Genomic DNA, 22,709 nt, shown 5'->3' on the forward strand with positions numbered 1-22,709 from the left:
AATCTCTTAATTCGTTAAATGAGAGACAAACAAACCGTAAACCACAATTTTCCATTCTTCTCGGGATATCAATGCCACAAAGTAAATATCACGGCTACTATTACCAATTTACACGTAACGACGTTGAAATTCCAGTGAGCTCAGCGCGTTTGCTTTCTTCTTCCACCGCATCCAGGTTAAGACTCGATCGTTTAAGCCCACGACGCTCCGTAAATGTCCATAGTGAAACACATTTTGCTGCTGTAGTGTGTTGATGGGAGAAGGTAGGAAACGGCTAAGAAACGGGACATTGTCCGCAATAAATTTCAATCGGCACTTACATTTTAAAATGCTCGAAGCTTAAACACCCCGCTGCGTAATTTCAATTGAACGGCACTATCTTCCACTACGATCTCCCTTCGCTGGCTGAAATCGCGATGTGATTGCGACGCCCTCGACCACACTGCTGCTAACTCCTTTTACGTCCGACATTCGTAACAACCAGGTGGAACACGCTAAGCAGAGGGTCTGAGAATACAATAGATCAAATATTTCGATGAGAAGTAATCCCATCTATCAGTTTTTTACTTTGATTTTCCAAATTTATATTTATCACAACGTTCACTTAGTGAAATACGGATTTGCTTCTTATTAAAATTATATAGATAGCTTTCTATTGGAACAGGATGTATCTTGAAGTTGTCAACTATGAAATTTCATACTCGTAGCATACTAAATTACTTTAAAAAATGTATTAACTCGGCAGAATTTAATACGGATTATCAAAATAATCGAACTGCAACTCGTATCGACTTTTGGAACGTTCCGCTACAATACCCAACGATTTCTATAGGATGTGAAATTTTTCTATCGTCGTTATTTGCGCGATAGTAAAATCACGCAATGTTCCTTTCACGATGAAGAGTTTAAGCTTTCGATGATCATCGTTTCTAATGTAAAAAGCAGCCTGCACGCGCTGCCAAGTTCTAAACGTTATCCTTAAGCAGAAACTGTAGATGTCGACCAGCTGGAGATTCTCATATGCGAGAGACCATGATAATGGAGATTACTCGCCGATTTGACGCTCCGACAACCTGCCATGTACACTGGCTTATCTCTTGTTGATAGCTACTGACTTGCGAATACGATATTTTGTCGAGCTCTTATCTCGTCAGCGTTGCCAGATGATATTTTGATGTAGTTTTGGTTGAAAGTTCGTGTGTCGGATATTTTACGTATTTATGTTCAGATTTATTTTTAGAGAATGACGTTACATGGAGAGGTACACCAGATATTTTAAATTTGAATTTTAAATGAACCGAATGTTGTACTTCATAGTAATAAAGCAAACAACCCAGCGGAAATACTTGCAGATCTATGTCATAATAAAATTTATTCATAAAGTAGAGTTGTTTATACGGTTTGATAGAATAATAAGACAAAAACATAAATTAGAAGATAATAAATGTGAAATATTTTTACGTCAGGATTGACCCAATTTGTTCAAGAGTTAAAGAGGAATTCTAATCTTAAAGAGGAGCCTTGTTCGAATAATTTTTATCTTGAAGAAGATATGTGAATATGCATGGCATATATCAATGTATAGAACAGAGCGTTAAAATTCCAATTGGATGAACATCTTAAACAAAAAAAAGAAGTTTAACCCTAGAAAGAAATATCCCAGCTGCACGTTTCTCAGCAATATTTCAATAGCGTTGGTGCGTGATTCGCGAACGTTTCTCTCTTCGCCTCCCCGCGAGACATAATTATCAGTACCGTTAAACGGCTCACAGAAATAAATTCTTCGTCGAGATAGACAGCATCTCCCCGGGCCACGATAAACCTCGACAGCTGAGGCCGGCTGCCAAGATACACTTACGTGTGTATATTACTGGGCAAGATCATCAATTTTAAAGTTACGCGGCGGAAGTTTATTCCACGCAAAAGGCAACGGGCATTGTGAAGTTGTTCAAGTTGTTGGAACCCGGCACCGACTTGTCCCTGTATCCCAAACCCCTGTTCCCGCGCCGTCCTGCTCACCCAAACCGCACATTCGCGCACCCTGTCGCCCCGGCGAAATGCAACGGTGGCCTGGTTTAAAGCCGACCTATACGGATACGTGCTATGGGACACGATTCTGGAGCAAATTCGTGTCCTGTTCGTATGCCCTCCAAGTACCAGTTACCTTCGTTCGGGATCATTTGTTTTTCTCGCTCGTACCTAGTCGAATTTTACATTCTAATCTCCTACACATTTCTGGTACCCGGATCGTGTAACGTCAAGGGAGCTTTTGGGAAATTTGGAGAAAAGATTCTGATTAGATGGAGTTTCTATTCGATTTTCAGCGAAGTGATAGAATCCCACCAACATAAGCGCCCATTTTCATTTATCAAAACGTAAAGCTGAATTCTAGAACTGAAACGAAAAATGGACAATTTGTATATCCATCAGCTCTATTCGATACAATTTCGTCACACAGCTCACTGTTGTCGCATTGCGAAACGAACGTCCCAGATCGACATCGAGACCATTGGCAGATTATTCTCCCTTATCGAATCTACGCGTGATCACTTCCATGTTGTCGCGACCGAACCGTTTTTGCCAAGTTCCGTGTCGCTGGTGCGTGTTACGGTTTCCCGATAAACCGAATTAATTCGAACGACAGCAGCACCGCCGCTGCACCCGTGCTCGTCCTTGCACCGAATACGGTCGCGCCTCGCCGCTCGAAACAATAACCCAACACTTTCATTAATACGCACGGACGATTAGCGTTGGTAAATCTGTCGGGTGCATGCGCGAATCCGGCTATTTACGCGTGTCTTTTGTTCTGTCGATGCCGGGTCCGGCGATCGTTTGTCGCGAAAACGTACGGCGCCCACGCGAATGCCCGTGAACCGACCAATACTGCGCGAATGGCCATTATTACGCTCAACAGAAATTGAACGGGTCGCCGAACGAACGTGTCGTGACGAACGATATCTACGCGTGGTGGCTCGCTAAAAAATTCCGCCAGATTAACGCCACGCAATGGATACATCTATACAGGTTGGTGAGAGGGTACGCGCGTATACCCGGCCGGAAACAACCAGATGAAAAACGAGCCAAATGACGATTTAGTGGCGCGTGGTCGCCAACGGCTGGAAAAATTATTCATCGATGTATTGTCCATAAAATTGAATCGTTAATGAGTGCGCTTTGAAGTCGATGTGCATCGGAGCCAGGACCGATTTTAATATTCATTGCGCCGTATGTAGCGACGAGGTTCGAATCGTAACAACAAGATATGATTGAAAGGTTTGAAGATTGCCACATTTAATCGGCGTGAAGCTCTTTTTATGATATTAAATGTCAACGATAATCTGTGCCTCAATAGAAGCGTTGTAGGTCTTCCTATGGCAAATAGAGAGTTATCATTTGATATAGATAGAAGTGTTAATCTAATCGTGGAATGATCAGCGTTGAGAATTGCATATTGAATATGGTTGACATTGAATATGAAATTTAGATCGACGGACTTTGTTGAAGATTAGATATCAAAGAAAATCATATATAAGATTTAAATGAATGTTCCTATATTCTTGAAGCATTTAATTGTTTTACCAGAAACAAATAATACATTCGATTTAAAATATATTTCCAGACGAAAACACTAAAAATGTTTTCAGAGACTAGAAACGCGTTCTCAGAATTCTAATTGGATCGAAATTTGGAGAGGAATGGAGAAAGGATAGAACGAATAAATTTGCACTACGTCCTAGGAACGATAACAAATGACGAAAACAACACCAATGGTAAGACGATAACAACGTTATCCCAATTCTGGTAGGACAGTTTTGCGAGTTGTGGCTATTGGAAGATGTACGAGTGATTCGGTCGCATTCACCCAAGTCACCTTAATCGGATATTCGGCCACGCTTCCTTCCGTCCGTATCTTCCTGCCGTTTCACGCGGAATTAACGGTCTTAGCGCGTCCTATATCAATTCGACTCGATCTTGTTGACGTATTATCTGCAACGACGCGTCCTCGCTCCGAACACGATCTCCTACACGCTCACACAAACTCACAATCACATCTATACACGTTCGCGTGTTCGTGCATGCGCACCGATATCTGAGAGATGCGACACAACGAATGCAGCGTAGCGGCGGTAATTCAAGTTGAACGGCCAGGGTCGAGATCGTTAAACCACCGAGAAGGGCTGATAATGATTTTGACCCAATTAATTCGAGTTGGCGTCATTTACCACGGCACTGCCACCTCAACGGAAAAAGGACTTATGCCACGGTTTGCGCCTGCACGATCCATCTTGTTAGTGGTCGAACGATCGACTGTGCTGAAAAAAGATGAAACGATTGTTAAAATAACGAGGTTGTATCAATGACTCGAAATGACTTCGAGCGTTACACGAAAGCAACGAACACTCTCTTCCGTTGTTAGCTAATTCTAAGAGAAAGCTACTTTCTACGATTGTAGTCTTCTCTAGCAGTTTTCTAAATACTAATAGATGTGACACACACACACACGATTAATTACTAAAATTAAATTTGTTTTCTTGATAGTAGGGAGATATTTGCGTTTCAAGTTTAGTCGCCGTACGAAAATAACGCCATTTATTCTGATCCTTGAGAAACCAAGCACGATTTTAAGAAATATTAAATTTAAAATTTGTAATTCAATAATGGAAGAAATGTAACAGACTAACGAGGACACTGAGACAATTAACATGCTATTAATATCCCTAATACAATTACTACTTTTCAACCGCAGCACTTTTCGAATTAATTGTTCAGAGCAGCATAGTATTAATTTAATGAGAATCGTCGTTAATACTTTTTGTAACTAAATTGAGTCTTGTTGATTTCATGTTTGGACGTTAATACCGGTTTCAAGACTGGGTATTCCTGCAAGAGAAACTCGCCAATGTCGCATTAATTAGACGCCTCTAGTCCTGAGCTGCTTCAATTAACAGGAACCTATTGTACTTGCTGACTTGATTGCTACTTGTTAATTGCTGCCTATTATGTTAAGGATCAAGTATCCGATTGGTAAATAAAAGACTGAAGAAATTGAATTTATTCTTTAACGACGATTCGTCCCTGAAACCTGTTGAAGATCCGACAAATATTCTTGGAGTGTTGGAATTTCTTAAAGTACGTTTAATACATTTTGCTGCCTTTTTATTGTGTAGATATACCAACGCGAGTCCAGCCGTAAAATAGAATAAACGAAAAGAATGCTTCGCAATGAATAACTCTTGTTAGTCCTCCTCCCCTCGTTTCGGTGGCAAAATTTCTCTCTATGTGTTTTTCTTCAGAAATAATGTCGCGAGATTAAAACCAGTAATTATAAAACGCTCGTGTACTATCGTGGACTTTATTGCTGGCCGGTCTAGGGCATAGGCTCTGGAGAAAAGGTTTTAAAACGCGCCGTTCCTCAGAAATAAGTTTAGTCAGGAGATTCCTTAGCTGCGTGCGTAACCTTAAATAACTCCGTGCAGTTTATAAAAATATAAATGCGAGCAGAGATAAACGGAATTTATGTTTGCGAGAAGACGGTGATTAATTATGTGATTGAATTGTTCAAATTGCGCTACATATATTAATTCACTTAAAGAATACAGAGATTATGTAATACATTAAACGAAATAATTGCCTTTAAAAGTGTCGCAATATATTTGTACATCTTCAATGAGGATATACAAATTTTCATATAAAATCGATATCAATGGAAAATTGATACACGCGTAAAGTGTTCCCTAATGACGTTCATGACATGCAAAGGAAAATCATGACACGAATAAAAAGTTGTTCCAACTGAAAACAATGTTAAAATTCAACCATCCACACAAGCATAAGCTTTCATAATAAATTCAAACATGTGTCATATACCCAAGCATCTATTTTAATCTCGTGTAACTAAGTTCGCGTTCCATTTCCTGACTCGCGTAATCTACTATGTACGTATCCATCCTTTGAAGCATTATGCAAACAAACCTGTTTTAATATCTGATCGACGTGTTTAAGGAAAATTTCACTGTTGCTACGTTTATGAAAACTCGTCGCATTTAACGCGATACTTTAAGTAATTAAAACCGACATTTATTATAAGCGCACGATATATATCACGTTCTTATAATCCTATTGATGAATTACGAGAAAAGACTGGAAATTGTTTCAAATTCTGGCGCAACTGGGCTATACACCTACCTATATGCATGCATGTACATGTACGTATATACACATTGAAGCATCGACATCGATTCCTTTTTAGTGCATAACTCCTGCTGCCGTGTTGCAATGATGAAATGCTGTCGATTATTCGCATCTTAGAACATCCAATTTGCATCGAGCCGGATTCGGCTTTGGAAAAAATTTTAAAACGTGTCATCCCTGCGTCTTTTGCCTCGATTTTCGTCTTTTATTTGCTTCCAGGATTTGCTGGAATCTTGTTTACGGCTAACAAAGTATGGTAGCGGTTTGTGAAATCTTTTTAAATGCTGTTTCTCGTGAAAATGTTTTGATTACGCGAAGTGCTCCGCTAATAATGTTTAATAATGTTCCTTCGGAGCGTGCATGATCGTTCACGTTGCGTGAGAAACGAAGTTTGTTGTGATTTTAGAGACTGAAAGAGAATATATTATTAAGGGAATATTCTTGTATATACATGAACCTGAAGGTAGATTATCCTCTTGAAGATTTTTTTAAAAGAAGTATGAAATATTTTAGTTCATAATCTTATCAATATATTTATTGATCTTTGAAGAAAATTCATGAGATTCTTCTCTTTTGCAGTACGCGTATGAAATTAAATCAATGTTACGAATATCGAGGATAATTATTCTTGTAATTTATTGTTTTCACTGGGCACAAAAATATGTCCTATATAATATAAAAATATAATATATATAATATAATTGTATATAAATACGAAAATATAGATTGTTAATAATTTTCGAAGATTATTTGCTGAGTATGAATCAGTTTGAATTAAGTATAGAATGTAACTTGAATGGCAAAGGATTAATATATTATAATAATTACATATTTATATTTTAAATGTATTTTATCTAAAGTAATCTTAAATATAATGAAATTTTCCTGATACAAAGAAAGTTTGAATGCATATTTAAACATTGGGTAACAAACTGGGGAACATTTGTCTGATTATTCACGGTCTTATACTCCTTCACTGCTGTCTGATTCTCTGAGTTATCTGACGAATCATATATCTAACTACTACATTACTGTGTGATACGCTTGAACAGAAAATAATTTTGAATATTTAACATTGTAATATGGCATTTCATATTTAATTCCGATGTTGTTTTTTAATGTTTCCAATTATTATAGATATCTATATATCTATATATATTATTATAGATATCATAAATAGATGGATAAGAATAGATTTGGAATCGAGGCCGATGGCATATTTATGACTAAATTATAAAATTACTTGATTAAATTATTAATAAATTATGAACATTTCTCGATTTTAAATTCTGAGAACAACCTATTTCTGATCAGAAATAATTTAATAATAATAAAATATTTCACCCTCTGGTATCGTAATTCCATGTAATCCAATCGCATTTCAATTGCTTAAACCTTCCACGTTAAATGTGTACGTTCGCAAACATAACGTATTCGTGTAAATACTCGAATATAGTTCCGTTTATTTTTGCAGCAAATTCTCTAGAAGAACTTTTCATTTAACTGGAACATTGGTAAAACCTATTTTTGTAGGGTTTATATAACCGATTAAATAGCTCGAAACTCTCTGTTCCATAAAGTTCATATAGAAAAAGTGTTTGCGTGCATTTTTCTTTTTCTCTTACGTCTGTTCAGCTGATACTATATTTAGCCTTCCTTCGGTATCGGTTTTTCACAGTCAGATTAAGTTATTATACTTTCAAGCGATTGTGTTTCTTTGTTATACTAACATACCGCTGTTTTACAACTAATGATTAACTGTATTACAATGGTATGTAGAATATATTTGCCTATCGCGTACAGTTAAGTAGTTAATTTACGTGTCTCTGACTATAAACGATCTTATACTACTTCGCAAGTTGCAAAGACATATGATGGAACATAATCTAGCATGCGCAACGTTCTCGTTAATTTCATTACCGCGAGACTCGGCGGTGCCTGTAGCCAACCACTTCATTGTGACTGAGCATTGCGAATTTCTTAAGAGTCTTTCGTATTATCCTGAAAGCGACCACCCCGTTATATATTTACGACAAAAAGGGAGAAAGATCAGGCCGCGGAGGGAGGAGAAGAAAAAATGAACGAAAAAGAAAGATCACCCTTTGCGGGAAATGGGATACGTAAATAGCTTTATACTTGGTGCACCGGAGAAGTCTGAAGTGCCGTGGAAAAGTCTTACTTTGCGTACTACGTTCAACGATACCGTCAAGTATCTCTGCCCCCTCCCCCCTCTCTGTAAGGTAATGCGGGGAAAAGGAGGGAATTGCTATTTATTTTAAAGCACGTTTCAACGATGATTACGTATTTCGCAAATACGCAGACGGAGTCGGGATTTAAAAAAACGATTACCGCTAGACGACCGTAATAATCGATCGTTGCTTGTCGAGCTTTTTCTGCTCCGCTATTTTTGCCTTTTCATTTTTTCTATCCTCCTTTCAACCGGGGTTCACTTCAATTCCATGTCCTCGAAATGTTATTTTTACGTGTAGAACTGATATAATTTCTCTTGATATTGCGAAATTTTCGGTCAGTGATTTTTCAAAAGACTCGAAGAGAAGAATCGCGAGATCGATTTATTCGTTAACGAATCTTTTAGATTACAGAGGAATAAGTGTATTTTCTCGGCTTAGTTTATGTTTTACTTGATTTCGATTTAAATTGAATTAAATGGATAGCGGGGAACAAAATGTCTACAAGAATTGAATTTTCTTTTTATCCTCCAAATCGAATTTCCCATGAGTACAGAAGGTGAACCATCTGGTCGAGTTGACGTCTGGAAACGATCGACCGATCTCCAGAATCCCGTTCCTCTCATTCTTCCGACGAGTTAGCCAGAGTTACGTTTAGATAGCGAGAAAACAATATCCCGTCCCGTATCTCTCGTCGAGTTTCAAGGACTCCGTCGACGAAGTCAAGGAATCGTGCTAATCTACGACAAAGGCGTCCGTCTACAGAACACATTGTCCAGACTTACGGTAGACCGTTATCTTGCCATGACTTCCGGCCTTCTAACTCTCATACCACTCTCGACCTTTTCTTGAGCCTAAGGATACTTGCGCGAAGAGCAATACGTTATCACGCTGACAAGATTCGAAGAAACGATTACTCCACAAGAGCCAGACAGTCGCGCAATAATATCGACCTGTACTACGTTTTATAACGAACAAGTGTTTGATTTTATAAAACGCCAGCTCTTTGCTGTTCTAGATATTGATTTATCGATTGATTCTTTTTATTATTGTATTCCTTCATGTCAAAGGATATATTCGTTCACGCGAATCCTGCGCAAAATTTTCTCAATGTGTCCGCTAGGAGATTCTGTTATCGTTATGCCGTGTATTTATTTTTGTGCTTCGTATATGTTTTATAAATGAAAAATGGATAATGCTACGGTACGATGGTTCGACTTTACAAAAAACTGACTGCTGGAATATTATAATACGTCGATCACTCGTTTCTTCGGTAAAACGATGCTAAAATATTCTACGTGAAAAAATAAGAAAAGTATATGGTCTAAACAGAGCTTCATAAATAATTCATAATTAACGTTTCGTAAATCAAAAGTTGTAACAATAATACGAAGTATCAACGTATTGATTTCTGGTTGATTTTGACCATTTCGTTAAATTTATGAGCCTATGTTTGTTCGATGTTTTTGTCTAATTTCCACGTATAGACTACACTGGCACAATTTTGCAGAAAGCTTTTCATCGCCTTTATAATCTGCCGCTAGCCTCCTCCATTCTTTCTTCAAACCGCACTACAGAACTCGCTATTTCCGCAAATAACATCATTCTTCGCAACTGGCCAGCTCCAGGAGCGCGCGAAACACAATTACACACCCTCCACGCGGAAAATATTACGTAATCATTAGCCCTGGTAAAAAAGAACTTACAACTCGCTGCAGCGACTGGTCGTCAGGAATGGCCCTATTAAAACGGTTTTTCATCGACCTTTCACGCGTCACGTCATCACGTCATACTACGAGTTCTCGAAACTTGTGTTATGTTCCATGCACGCAGTCACGTTGACTTTGACCAGTTTGAAGAAAAACTGGCATAGTCGAGGAGCGAGAAACGGGGAAAAAGAAAGAAAACTAAAAGGAGAAACGAATAAAAAATATCATAGGTGAGACAGCTTTAGGTTTTATAATGCACGTTTGCGTGTGCGTAGAACAGAACACACAACAACGTAACGTATGGCCGCATACTTTTTATGCGTCTGCGGATGAATCAGTAAAGGCATTTTTCGCGAACGCGAAGTGACGATAAATTACAGCCGCCTCAGCGACGTGTGCAGTCACCCGCGCGAGATATGCACGCGATAAATTCGATGGATAATCGTTCGGAATGGCGCCGTCCTGGGGGATATTCGAAGGAATTATCCAGTACTTTCGTTTGATCATGGTTTCATCGATCTCCGAGGAAATTGACACATGCCCAGTTGAAAATTAACGGAAAATAATAGAAAAGAGTTTGAAAAAATAGTTAAGGATACCTTGTCGTTTCGCAATTAAAATAGTTTAATTTTAAAAATAGATCTTTTTGGTATCTTGTCATAAATCGTGCTAATGAAGATCTTTAATTAATAATTTACGACGCGAACGATGTTTAATGTCATATATTATATTTTAATGATGACCAATCAAAGATTATACCTTGTAACTAATAAAAACAGGTGGACCTTTTTACCATATTAAAATATAAAGTAGCAAAGAAGCGGGAGAATGAAGTCATAAACGATCTAAACTGTGACGTTAATAAAATGCAAGTGAAACACTCGTCCATCTTCCCCTACTTACGTGCAGGTTACGTAGAAGCGACTTTGCTTTGATGGAAGACGACGTGAAGTAGTACGAGTCGGTAATAACGCGGTCTTCGATCATCGTAGTAGTAACGCCTTAAAACGAGACCACGCGTTACGGTTAACGAACCTCGGGACGGGTCAACATAAAATCCCAGATTGTAATCTATAAAATTATTTTAGGACCCAGTACGGAGAGAAGTAAAGAGGACATTATTAACAGATTATTATGCTTAGAATCAACCTTTTAAACGAAAGTTGAATGGTTAGCCACATTAATATCGTTCCTAGATGTTCTATTCAAGGAAAATAAAATTTATAATAATTTAGATAATTCTTTGATTCATTAAAAAAGAAAGAAGTTAATGATTAGAAACCAGAAAATATCTTTTGCTTCGTTTCAAATAGTCTTTGTGAATATATACTATGAAACTAAAATAACACATACACATCAATTTAATCGCACTTAATTGGATAATTCTTTGCGTCATGTTGCACGAAAATTTGAAACAATTACTCTGCTGCCTTACAATATCGAGTTACACTCGTGGTGCAAATTATAGTTCAGCTATAACAAACATGAGCTGCATCTACCATGAAATTTAATTTTAATCCCAACTTCGGATTCAATTTACCAAATTGAGGACAATTAAATACGTTATTATCTTTTACAGCGTTTCATCGATTAATTAGTAATTTCAACGTATATAATAATTATTTTAAAGATATCGACTAAAATATTATCCTAAAATGTAATTCAAAATTAACCAAGGAAACAATTTTTATCTGTTACATTTATATCAATGTTTTGTTTCGATATATTCGACGGATATATTCAATTTCGGTTAACGACGAAAGTACCGCTTGATTTACACGTTTCAAAGCTCGAAAGCTGGCAAAACGGACATAGAACATGCAACATTCATCTGTTAATTCCGTTCATTACTGACACACTGGTTTTCGGGCTGGAAGTATCGTAAATTAAGTTACACCACGTAGTTGGAAAGTACAAGCCTTCCTGCGGATGATGAGCTCGCGTCCACTAACCTAGTTGCAAGTTAAGTGATGAAGCTAGATTAGATGCAATAAGTTATACTTGGTCAGCTACTCTAATCTATCGCATCAATGCGCGGAAATTTCTTATGATAGATCAATATGTTAGATCAATATGATAGACCAGTGATAATTATAGAATATAGAATTCAGAAGATCACGCGTAATTAATAGTAATAGTACGTGAAACTCGTTTCCGATTATCTTAAAATTTCTACTTCGATATTTACCAATCTTTCTTAAGTTTGGAAAGCAAAGCCTTGTTATTTGATCCTGTTGGTACTTCTTATTATTTATAAAAGAAGAACAAGATGTAAAAATATGTTATATCTCTTATAATATCTAGATCTTACTCTGAAATGATATAACAGGATATAACTATTTTTGTTACAGGACGATCGCTGACCTCTCCAACGTCAAGAATAGTAGGTGAGTGACATCCGTGATGTATTAAATTATCTGTACTACCATGGATCAAATTATGAATCAAATTATCATAATTGTTAAGCAGAAAATATATATGGAATATATAAGAGTCGAAGAAGAAGAAAGATCAATAATTTCAAAGAATTGTGTTACATCGGACGACACTCTACCTAGACCAGGCCACACACCGCGGGCAAGGTGGGAACCAGATGACCGCTCATCCTTACTGCGTACCCTTAATAGTCTTAAGGACCCATCATAAATCTCAGGAATTTGCTAGCTAAGGTCCTTCAGACCGAACAAACGTCTCTTTACTGAATCGTTTCTAAAGCTTATTGTTACTACGGGAAAGTTAGTTTTCTCACGTATGATGCTTCCCACTAGCAACTCTCTCTCGGGGGCGGTTAGCACCCTTCTTCACCAACCAACCTAGAAAATTAACCAATTGACAGCGAAGTCTTTCCCTCACTCTCCCAATGAAACCTTACCCTTGACAAATCAGCTCTTTCTTGTAGATTAGACCCACCCACGACTAGCTTTCCTTCGACACAGCATTGTCACTTTACTTCACTTATTCTTCATCGTTAGAATAGTCAACGTGTCATCACCGGGTTTCTATCCTTAAATCAATCACTTACTTAGCTTGTACATACACATCAGTGTAATTACCTTCTTTACAAAGTTGTTGGAATAAACATTAATTTATGCCTGTTAATTCAGTATAACCTCAATTGAACCACCCCTATTATCGTAACAGAAATCAGGGGATCGATCAGTTCGTGGTGTCGATTATTTAATCGTAACGGGAATTTACGACTCTCGTTGACGTGCTATCTCGCGATCGTGTCTCTCCGCGAACGGTCGAAACAAATTGAAATTATAATTATAATTAGGATAATCTCGATTAATTTGAGGGTTAGTCACACTCGGTAAGGAAATCTTCTCGTTTTGAACTTTCGATACGTGTGTCATGTCTTAATCAAATACTCCTACGTTTCCAAATTGTTGACCGAACTGACATATATTCAACAAAAATCGGTATTTTTTTATTCCCATTTGGCAAATAGTTAAAATTCCGTATATTTCTACGTAGTGCATGTCCAAGTACGTAACAGTATATTGCCAGTGACGTAACCAACACAAACTTTTACTCGAAACATTTTTTTATCCAACGCATGTATACTTAATTCAAAAAGTAGTGCTGTGAGACAATTATAAAGGGACACTCTATACACATATGTACAAGAAAATAGCAAATGATGTTTTTTGCTCGTATTTCGAAAACGAGCGTTTCGATTAGCTTTCTAGACATGGGCCACCTGTTCGCTTTTCACGTTGAACAAAAATCGCGCTCCGGCATGTGGCATGTGTTTTTTTAGAACCGGCCGGAAACCTGGCGGCCGCTCCGTCGGAAAATCGAATATCGCTGATATCGTCGCCATCGCAGCTATCAACGTTGAACGATCAAAGCGCTTAGGTTACGCTAACCGTGAAAAATCTCGTGATTCGATGCAAGTCGGCTTATACATCAACACGCAGTTAATAGATATTCCTGGAATTTTGTTTTAGCTTTAATAGCAATGGATTAATGATGCGCTAATGATGACTTAATATAATGATAATACATATGTTGCTATCACTGAGAACTATTTGAAGAAGTTAAGATTGTTTTATTTTTCGAGTAATTCTGACCTTTTCCGGGTTCAGGGAAGAAAATTTGTTACACACGGCTGCTCGACACTTGGGTGCCATAAAACGCGTCTGGCGCCCGAATATGCTGATCTTCCGGCTTTCATAATGGCCTGCGTCTTAACAATGCTTTTCAACTTTTAAAAGTACCATCCGTTTACTTTCATAGTTAACCAAGTTGTTATTTTGTTCACTGTCCCAGATATGTTTTTATAACTTCGGAAATTATACCGAACTTTTTACAATGGTAAACGTGAAACGCTATTTTAGGAGATATCGTAGATAAATTACATCATTATGATCCTCAGCTTGTTACATCTACATACGCATATTGTTGAATCCACGAAATTCGTAAAAATCATTCAAAAATATCTGTAAATTATTTCTTCGACAATTTCTAACTAAATATCTACTTTCTAATTCCATTAATCACTAAATTCTATCTGTTGCACGTTGCTTAGATTAATAATAAATCCTTGTAATATTATCGCAGTTTCATAAATTAATTCTCTAGAGTCAAATTCGGATGAAATATTACGGAAATACAAAATAATTCTAATTTTCGTTTATCGTCGGTTTATCAAATCTCCAATTGCATCACGTTAGACGTTTCGAATACCTGCTGTGAAGCCTGTGCACAACGGTATTCATGAACTAGCATCCTCTACGCCTGAAAGGATTCCAAGATCCGCTTGGTTTCTTGCATCGTGGAATGCGTTTCCGCGTACAGACGCCTTGAAATGGAGGATCCTAGCCGAAAATACAGTACGTATATACGCATGGTACACGGCTTTAATACACCGCGTGTACACGGCTGGAGTATCTTCGAAAGCGACACAGGCTTTCGGCTGTTAGAGCGCGTTTACACGGCTGCGACATTTTGTTGCGGAACGCACTCGAAACCTCCCTGAAGAGGGTCGATTCTAATAGGACAATGCTCGCGAACCAACTCGAGAACCTTGCCACGCTCATCGCTCGTACAATCTGCGTCTGTTGCCACCCGAATAAGCATATGTTTCCGCGTCGAGTGTTTATTTTCCACCTGGTATATACAAACGTGAGAGTTGCACACTTGGAATGTAGCGTATGAATATCGCCTTCCCATTGCTCTCGCGTAATTATGCTTTCGACTGATTCTTCTGTAGCGTTATGGTCACATTATCTACGATTTCGCGTGGTGTATAAAGTCAATTATGCATCTAACGAATAATTATGGGACCATAATTTGCAAAGGAAAATTTATTCGGCTAAATTGAGGGGCTCGCCAGAGGTACAGTCCAGGGCAACTTTTTCCAAAAATGATACATATATACAGAAAATGATACGTAACCTTAGAGCCTTAAAACGCACTTATTTAAATTTTCACCAATTTCCTCTAGTAATAGGTCGTCCGAAAAGTTTCTTTCGTTTTATAAGGAAATAATGGATGCACAACGTTTTCCATTTTATATTATTGTATCGAATTACGTACGATCCATTTTGTTTTCTCAAAATAAAAATCACAACGTTCGACACATTAGGTTTCATGTTTGTTTAAAGATGCATCGTTGTAAAAGACGTGACTGTAAAAGAAAGACGCATCCGGACAACCTAATATATACGTTGCGAAACAACGAGCATTTTTAAGTAACGAATCCTATTTCTGAAAAAACAGCGAGTATCTTCGAAATTCTCTGTCCATGTTCCTTTGCTCGTTCATTTCTAGGAGTATCAAGATCTCCAAGACGCTATCGCGTTCACTGAAGCACGAGGTCGTCTCCGAAAGAAGAACGTTCGGCCGTCGGGTATAGGCGCCAACGTCTCACTTGGCTCTGTCTTACCTTTTCACCTCGTACCAGCGGAGTTTCATCGTCTTTGTCCGATGTGTTTGCCCCCTTGCCGTCCCACGGCTCGTCTTTTCCTTCCTTCCTTCCTTTCTCTCATAGCACACGGGCCGCAGCGCCCCAGGCCACGTTGCAGCTTACAGTCACTGCTGTTTGTCTTCAGACGTGAGCTTTTGTGTTTGCGCAAGCTCTGCCGCGTGCAGACTCTCTCTCCCTCTTCCTCGGCCTGATCCAACCGGGCGTGTTTCGCCGCGGCCAGGCTCTACGCCGGACATTCTCTATTTATTTAGTTTTTACTGCCGGTTTGCGGAGCCTCTGCACCGGCAAGATGCTTAATTACCGTGAGCCCGCGCATCGTTGCTCGTCTTTTCAAAATATTTCCTCAAGGAGAGACCGCGTCAGGATTTTTGCCCCGGGTTCCACAGGGCTTTGGTATTATGGGAACGAGCTACTTCCTTCGTGGATTTGGGGGTATTTTGTCTATGTCTATTTATTGTATACCCGAGGCGAAAATTTTGTGTGAACATTGAGAATGAAGTTTTGAATATTAAGGTTTGTTAGTCGTCTGGTATTATGAAAACCAGGTACTTTATTCATGGGACACATACTATTTAATCTTCCTGGATATTAAGTATATGTACTTGTGTACGTATATGGTGACTTAGGGGGAATGTTTATTAAGAATAATTAAGTTTGTAGTGAGTAGAATTAGGGATGCATGGAAGGATCGAATGGTGTTGAGTTCGAAGTAAAAGAAAAGTGTATGAATTGTAGAGGTTGAGAAAAATGATGATAGCTATTTGGGAGTAGGTGAAAAAAAATTAACGGAATCCATTTTCGGCGAGCATCGATAAGCTGTGATTCTTATAGGGAATCGATTACTTGCATCATTATAATTTTTGTCGGTATTATTTCGAAGAACAACATTCTGAGAAGAAGAAATCCTCGGAACAGAGTAAATTCTATTTAATACGAAGCATCCAATATTACATTTCGGAGAAACTACTGGGAAACATCATTTCATGTGTACGAACCTGATATTAAAACACCGCAAGGTCGCGCCACATGACTCATGTCACCCCTGGTAAATCCCAAAGGGGTAGTTAGGTTGCTTGTTCATTATGCAGTATCGTGAAATTTCGTGAGTGTTTAATTCATGAGCTTCAGGAAAGGGAACCTTAAGCGTGTTGTTCTTCGGCCTAAAGTATCGTCTTTCCGGTCTTAACCGAAACTAGTTAGTGAAGGGTTGACGAAAGACTTTCAGGGAGAATCCTTGGTTGAGAGTGAATCTCATGATGAGGCAGTTGAAAAGTTACTTAAAGAATCTCTGCCCTTCTCCTTCCCTCTTTATGAGAATTTCTTGTTTTTTATTTTAAGGGTAATAAACTTCTGTGGAAAATTAATACAACAATTAATTAACATTAATGCAACAATTATCACCTATTTATATGGAAATAAATACCATAAATTGATACTTAAATTGTATACTAGTAAATTGATAATTGAATTGTATAATGTATTCATCTTTAGAACGAAACAAAATTATATGTCTGACAGCAGAAACTGAACATCAAATATTGACGATATCATCAAAAATAGTATAATTGAAAGTGAAGTGTGCAAGAAGGGTACAACGTTGCACAAGACAAGTCATAAAACAGTAAAACGGTATACGTAAGTAATTAAGGTCAAATACAATTGAGGGTACTGAATAATATAACGACGAAATTTAGCTCTGGACTATGTTTGGACAAAGAGAATATCTGACTCACGCAACATGTCGAAGCTTCCAGACTACTGAATATTCATTTAAATAGATAACTCGCCAATTAGCCTGGTATACCTTTGTTTTCGTATTCAAATATTTGTCAACATTTTCCTTCAACTTCTCTGTGATTTAGTTTGATATTAACAATTGTATTAAGTAGATAACATGTAAGAAATTTCTCCTGAGATTAAATACTTCGCATTTCGAATTGTTTCATAATTGTAAATGAAGATGAAACTAGTGAAATTCCCCAAAATATTAAAGTTTCTACCGTCTGGCAGATTTGTAAATCTAATGAAAAGTGTTGCCCTATCCATCACTTGAAGCGAAATGACTTTGAGTCAACCTGATATCTATAAACGAAAACATAATACTTAAAGAACATCACGAGTGAAAATTGACCGCAGTACATCTTTTCTAAATTAAAAAAGTGTCTGATAAAGTTAAACAAATGGAATTAAACGTTCTATTGTTATTCAATACTAAATGAAGAGTAGAAAAATTATCGCTTGTCTTGGTTACAAATAAGAGCATCGCGATGACGTTATTAATATGCCGTTAATAACGTTAAAAAGAAATTCGTATAAAATGAAATTTAACCCACGCTAGCCTTCAACAGTTAAGATCAACTTACTCAATGCGCGCTTCGCTCGGGATATCACAACTATTTAAAAACTTCCACCTACCCCTAAATCCATGAGTCACTTTTTTATACCTACACCAATACACAAATGCGTTAAAAAGTGGTCGACAGAGGAGGCAGGACGACAGTTGGTTGGAGGATGTAGTTTTTGCAATTAGCTTGATATCAGCGTGGTATAACCCGACGCGTCGGTGATCGTTGTTTATACTTGCCTTTCCAAACGGCTTCGGAAGGCCGCGTCTGGCGTTTCGCCAAATTTCCACCCCTTTCCTAACCATCCCTCTTTTTTTCTCCTAACTGTGCCTGGTGCGCCGGGCTTTTTCCTCGCGCCAGCATATATCGACGCCCAGGGCCAGACGCGTTATCAAACGATTTATATCGGTGTTTTGCAAAATTTGTGGAGCCACCGCTTGCGAGTGGCGTGGCGAACGGCGCGGCGAACGTAACCGGGGAAACCGGATAACGAGGGAAACTCAGCTGGCTGCGTTCGAGGCCAAAAAGATATCGGGACGGCGTATTATCGCGTTTAATCTAGCCCCTTCGCCTCCACCCCAAGCAGGATAGGGATTTTACTCTCCCTATTCCACCTGCTAACTCTTCCACTTCTTCCCTTTCCAGCGCTGATACACGAGGCCAGACCTCGAATGAGCGATTATTCTTTAACATGGTAAAAAGTGGTGGTCGTGATATCGCGTGACCGGACAAAAATGTAGCGGACCTAGGTTGGAAACTAGTTAGAAGCAAGTCAGAGGAGAATTTTAGAAAAGGCCTGGGGAAAACGCGGCGGAAGTTGCTTCCGCGAGGATGCTCGGTGGGGTACTGTGTGGTACCGTTGTCTGATCGATTGGCTGGCTACACGGAGCTAGTTAATGATTAACGACCGCCTTCGAACGAATGCGAGTCTTGTAGGAGCTTGATAGCTCTATGGCTAAGTGAATTGTGTTCGAAACGTAGCTAAACGTAGTTAAAAGTTTTTAGACAAAATTGCCTGTACAGTATTTGCCGGCACGATTCGTATCCTTAGAATCTTTTATGTCTTCGTCCAAATATATAATACAATAACGTCCAAGCAGCGAAAACGAGAAATTCCTGACGTTCTAAAGCTCACAAATGATATCGTCTTCTTCTTTGCTGAAGAAAAACTCATCGAATGACGATCAGATCCCGAATCTAAGAGCAAACTCCACCAGACGTAGAAGCCTTTCCAACCATAATAGACACAACTTAGGTCTTTAACTATTGCATAAAGCCAACGTTGGTAAATTCTTCTTGGAATCCCAGGCGTAGTGTCCAGGATAATGCGGCCAAGCAAAGATCGGAATAAGCCGAAATAATTGGCAATTAGAAAACGAACCACGGATATTAACATTATCTCTCTGGGAGCGCGTTGTTCGGCGATCGCCGCGCTTTTCTTTTGCCGCCATGAGAATCCCTGGGAACCGTGCCAGTTACCTCGCACGTTCTCTTCTGATAACTGCGGAACGACCACGAGATAAGGGATACTGTCCCACGACCGGAGAGAAAGCCGAACCGCCGCCGTTTCACTTCTTGCAATTATCGTTTCGGCTAGAGAGATCCCCGTGGCCGAACGAGCGAACGAGGACACCGCGATTCTTGGCGGGCTCGCGATGCTTTCACGTTAAGGCTCGCCACAGCCTCTTGGGACGGATATCAAGGAAATGTTGGCGAATGGTGGCAGTTTAAAACGATGTAATTACGAGGATTTTCTATCGTGAAACCAGGTGGCGGTGGTGTTAGCATGAACACGTTTCGGGTAGTTGCTTCTTGAAATTTGGAGGCGAGTTTTAAATAAGTCAGAAACCTGGGAAGTTCTTGCTGGCGGAGCTTCGCGTGTTTCAGTGAATGTGAAAGTTTCTGAGGTAGACTTTGGTTGTCTAAAGTCGTGTATTGTAGTTCGCTGCATTTACTGTATTTGATTTTTCTTTAAGAAATTTGGCTAGGTACCTGCACTTTGGTTGGTGTAAGTTATTGATTAGAAGTAGAAGCGAAGTTTCTTGGAAAAGTTAAAATAATGTGAAGGAAACGAGAGAGAGAAATAGAGAGAGAGAGAGATGAATTCGTAATATATATTCAACTGGCAAAGCAATTGCAGAGTGAGACTGCTGAAGTTTTGTTGTGGAATCAAGTGATGGTTAGCATGAACATGTTTGGCATAGCTGTTTGTTGAGATGTGAAGGCAAGTTTTAAATGAGTCACGAAATATAGAAGTTCAGGCACGTATGTTTCTGTGTCTATAAGGCGAAAGTTTCTAAGGTAGAATTTCTTGTTTTTCCTTCAGTCTTTTCGATATAGCTCGCTGTTGCTATGCTTGCAACTCTGCTGAAGATGTATTCCACGAGTTGAAATGGAATGAGCATAGGAACTCGAAGGAATTTCTAATATATGTTTGTAACATATCTTTGATTGTCAGTCAGCCAATTGTAAAATGTAAAATAGTAAAGTAATTGGAGATTAGAATAATTCGTGGCAGAGAAAAGAGAATTTCGTTAATTCTATGGCACTGTTTCCAAACAGTGTTAAACAAATGCAGTTCCTCAGTAGTAATGAGAAGAGTTATAAAGAGTATAAAAGAATCAAAGAGAAAAATGGATTAGGGACAGAATGAATCGTAGCGATAGAGCTTAATTTACAATGCAAATACCTTTAGAAGTTAAAAAAACATAGAATACTAAAGAGCCAAGGGGTATGCTTGTCCTAGGTTAGTGCAATCTACTAATGAAGCCCGAACTTACCGGAAACCCGTTAATTTAATACTTTCCGCCCTCATCCTATCCTATCGGTCGTAAATATTTGCACGTCTATTATTTATTCAGTTTGCTCAATTATATAAAAAATTAGAATAAGAAATAAAAGTAAAAAAATTAACAATTGGTGAATCTATCAATGTGTTACTTCCTCACCAATTTTATTGGTTTTTGAATATATCGTAGAAATCAACATTTTGTACAACTTTTTCCTATAGATATAACCCCCGTTCGACCTTAGTTTCCAAGGTATTCACAAAAAACTGGACAGTGGATTTTACCTATAATTGTGCGTCCGTATCAGCATCGTAATACGGCCGGATAAAACAACGCCCAACCCAAGCCTAATTCTTATCTTTTGTTTATAATTTATATAGGTTTGCGGTTAGGTTCCGTTTTATCCGACCGCCGCCGTGCCACGAAACGGTTGGCTACCAATACTAACTCATACGCTGTCACGGACGCGCAATTATAGACAGAATTTACTGTAATGATGCCGTCAATTTTGTCTAAATAGCTCAGAAATGAAGCGAGATCGCCAGTTATATGTATAGGATAAAGTTATCCAAAATGTTGATTTCTGCAACATAACCAAAAAATTATCCAAATCGGCGAAGAGACAGACAACATACTGATAGATTTATCTAACAGTTTTATATTATACACGTAAATCATATGTACTGTCAATTGTACGCGTTAATGGTCGAAGAAAATGAGAAAACGAAATAATATTGAACAGAAGCACCATCACAGACGCGTTAATTTGTTTTAACGTATATAATCAGATCAACAATAAAATGTAGAAAGCCAGACGAGTTACTCTTTTAATTTCATTCACCACGCGATTAATATTTAGCCGGCCCATCCTTCTCTTTCACGTGGCGCATCTTTCCATCCCCATGGGTCCATGAGATCCTTCATCAACTTTTTAAGCGAGATTCGCGTTTCTTCCTTTTTATATCCCGCGGCTGTTCACCCTCTCCCCTTCCTCAGCCGATCCTTTAGGCACGTAATCTGGAGCCCCTCGACCTCGACTTCCCGCTGCGCCGGTGCTCTCGATTAAATCATAACGTATTTATTAAATTCGTCTTGGTTTAACTTCGATAAATATTCAAGCGCAGTCAAAGACAAAGGGGCGAATAAATGGTGAAACGAAAAAAGTTCATTATGTCCGCTGTTGAGTAACGTCGCCGAGGAGCAAAGGAGAAGCAAATGAGAAACGAAAGGGTCTGTTTGACGAATAATCACGTCCAAGTTACCTGACGGAACAACAAACTTTTAAATAAAATAATAAATGTAACTACAGTATCATTTATTTTATGCTTTTAATTGCTCGCAAATTTCTGAACTAACTAAACTTCTATCTAACAAAATGTTCACCGTACCAATTGTGAATTGAAGATATAAATATACCGAGTTGCGTGAGACATTCTGTGTAACTTCCAACTAACACAATGTTGTAATGTGTTAGCACAGCTCTTTCTCGATAAAAAAAGCAGCTCGTTTAATTCTATGTACATATATTAACACAACAGTTCGCTGAATCG

General features: G+C 38.5%; 1 protein-coding gene across 7 annotated transcripts in view; it reads left to right on the forward strand.

The window, feature by feature from the left end:
• The window catches only part of Ten-a (Teneurin-a transmembrane protein), a 708,522-nt gene that overhangs the window by 196,256 nt on the left and 489,557 nt on the right, over positions 1-22,709 (forward strand). For all 7 annotated transcript variants that reach the window (XM_069130210.1, XM_069130252.1, XM_069130246.1 and 4 more), the window contains one exon: positions 12,442-12,477. The gene's annotated coding sequence lies outside the window, so the exon portion shown is untranslated. The remainder of the gene's footprint in view (positions 1-12,441; positions 12,478-22,709) is intronic.

This window comes from Bombus flavifrons, chromosome 2 (assembly GCF_040668555.2).
Source record: "Bombus flavifrons isolate JBK064 chromosome 2, iyBomFlav1_principal, whole genome shotgun sequence".
Taxonomy (NCBI): domain Eukaryota; kingdom Metazoa; phylum Arthropoda; class Insecta; order Hymenoptera; family Apidae; genus Bombus; species Bombus flavifrons.